Raw genomic sequence first — 2,892 nt, 5'->3', positions numbered from 1 at the left:
ACATTCACTAAGATTAATAAATGCTTAAGGAGTATTTTCATTGTAGCACTGTCCAAGTTATGTTTACTAATGCAACCTTATTGTAAAGACTCCTCTCTCAGGCAACCTGGCTTCAGTAACTTGTTCAAGGGCGTAATGGTGATGGGATATGTGAGCAAGTCATATTGCATGGGGTAAAATTGTTGTTTTTACCTGCCAACTCCGAGTACTTAAAGCAGCACTATGTAACTTTTGTCGCTCTAGCGGTTAATAAACAGAACTGCACACATCCCGCGGAACAACATTCCAACCGGATCTACTTCTCTAAGTTTACGTCTATGGCGAGTCACGCAGGTATGTGTTCCTCCGCAGCGGTGACGACCCGTCCAGCCTACAATAGTCCAAATATAAGTACTTATTATAAGTGCACCGGAGTGATTCGGAATAAGACAAACACGCGGGTTGGAAGATTAATTCATGATGTACTCGCTCATTATATAAATTTAGCAAATTTTGAACACAGAAAAAGTTACATAGTGCTGCTTTAATAAGCATCCACAGCTCGCAACATTTCGCCGCGAGGTCAAGAAGGAGGTGCTTTAATGCGGACACCCCTCTCTTCACACAGCCCTCAGCAGGGTGAAGCCTATGTATAATGTTCTGCCAAGTTAATTAAATATAAAAGCGGTCGCCTATTTAAAACAGGAGTATTCTGGGTAAATGCAGTCGTTTGTATATTTTGTATATTGGATGAATGGCATGGCCTCTACTTGTCAGTAGCGGACCATCGCTTCCTACAGCCGCACGGTGGCAGCGCAGCCACTCAACAGCCTCGCGCTGGGTCCTAAAGCCTGCCCTCTCAGCGCGCCACTCGTCCTCCGCACTAATGCAGCAGCAACACATTTGGGTATTGAAAAAATTGGTATGTTTTTATAGAAATCGATCATGAGTATTTGTTTGTACTTTCATGTAACTAAAGGAGTTTGTTTATTGCAACCGGTCCTGCTCTTTCACTCACCAGACCACACACTCTAAAAAATGCTGGGTTAAATATAACCCAGTGCTGGGTAAAATAGGGACAAACCCAGCAATTGGGCTGTTTTGACCCAGCGGCTGGGTTAAATGTTTAACCCAACCTTCAGGGTAGTAACCCAACCGCTGGGACAAAACAACCCAATTGCTGGGCTTGTCCCTATTTTACCCAGCACTGGGTTATATTTAACCCAGCATTTTTAGAGTGCATATTTAGGCTACATGATGGAGCAAATATTTGCAGACAAATGCGTTTCCCTTTTATGTTTTTGGTCTTCTGTATGAGTGTTTATTGTTTGTTTGTTTTTTAGATGCCCTGTCCCAAATGAAACCTAAAATGTTAAATCAGACACCCTACACTCTTGTGGAGTCATATGCGATGATGCCCATCAGAATGTTGAGACATGGGGACAGAATTTGACTGGGCCCCTGTGTATTTGCCAGTCAGAGGAAATATGTTATTATGTAAATTTACTAGCAATTTCTGATTGAAAATTCTTTCTACACCATTTGTTTTTCAGTGTGCTTAATGTTCAGCATCATTAGGCTAGTCCAGTCTTCAGTCTCACGTGATCTTTCAGAAATCCTTCTAATATGTAGATTTGCTGCTCAAGAAACTTTTTTCTTATTTTATTTTTTTGTGGAAAACAGTTGTGCTGCTGAATATTTTTGTGGAAACTATGATACATTGTCCTTTTTTCAGGATTGTTTGATAAATAAAAATTCAAAAGAACAGACATTATTTGAAATAGAAATGTTTTGTTACATTATAAATGTTTGCAGTATTTTTTTTTAAATCAATTTACTGCATCCTTGCTGAATAAAACAGCAATGCAAGATGGAAAGAATATTTGGGAAATTTTTCATATTTGCAACTGAATATCAGAATATCATAATAAGCTGCTTTTTCACTAATAGGGGCTAGGGAAGGTCAAACAATTTTGTGGGCATTCACCAAATCTAGCGGTTTAGTGTCCAGCAGCTGCTTTGCATCATTTAAAAAAAAAAAAAAGAGTACTATTTATGGAAAATAATACTTTAAAAGAAAATACTTAAGTGCAAACTGAATGTAGTGTTTTCTGACTCTTAACTGCATGTTAATTAAATGAAAATGTATTATAGTTTACAATTTATATTGCATGCAATTAACTGAACTTTAGAGTGTTTTTTGACCCACTGAAGTAGTCCTCTTTCATCTTTATACGCAATTTCATAATTACTATTGTCTGTGGAAATATGGTTAAAGTGTAAGGGTGAATGCACTGACAAACATTTATAATAAACTAAAATATGCTTTAATGTCATTTCTATTGAAACCAATATAAGTATTTAAAATATCCATCCATTCTCCAAACTGCTTATAGGGTTACAGGACTTTTGAAATATATTAACATTAAATGTAAAGTTATATAACACTACAGTTAAAAATGATAATCAAGTACTTCTTTGAAGCACGAGAAAAGATTATTAAAACTATGATTCAAAATGTAAAACTTTGAATTTGACATTATTACAAAGGACACTTTTAAAAAACTGAAAATGAACTCTCTTAAATGGCCTTTTATTTCAGTTCTATATTATCTGCAAGTATAGTGATTTAAGTGCCCATTCAGCACAATCAGGCACACTTCTTATTCACATGAGTCTTGAGGTCTATTATGTGCTGCTCTTTTATATCCACCTGAGAACCAGAAAAAAGCTTGGTGAATATAGTATTTTTTTTCATGTCATTACATTGTTTAGACCAGGGATCCTCAAATCTGGCCCACGAGATCCACTTTCCTGCAGAGTTTAGCTCTAACCCTAATCAAACACACCTGAGCAAGCTAATCAATGTCTTCAGGATCATTAGAAAATCACAGGTAGCTGAGTTTGATCAGG

The sequence above is a fragment of the Sinocyclocheilus grahami genome, unplaced genomic scaffold, assembly GCF_001515645.1.
Source record: "Sinocyclocheilus grahami isolate Dianchi unplaced genomic scaffold, SAMN03320097.WGS_v1.1 scaffold1039.1, whole genome shotgun sequence".
NCBI classification, from domain to species: Eukaryota; Metazoa; Chordata; class Actinopteri; order Cypriniformes; family Cyprinidae; genus Sinocyclocheilus; species Sinocyclocheilus grahami.
Note: the sequence above shows the minus strand (reverse complement) of the source record.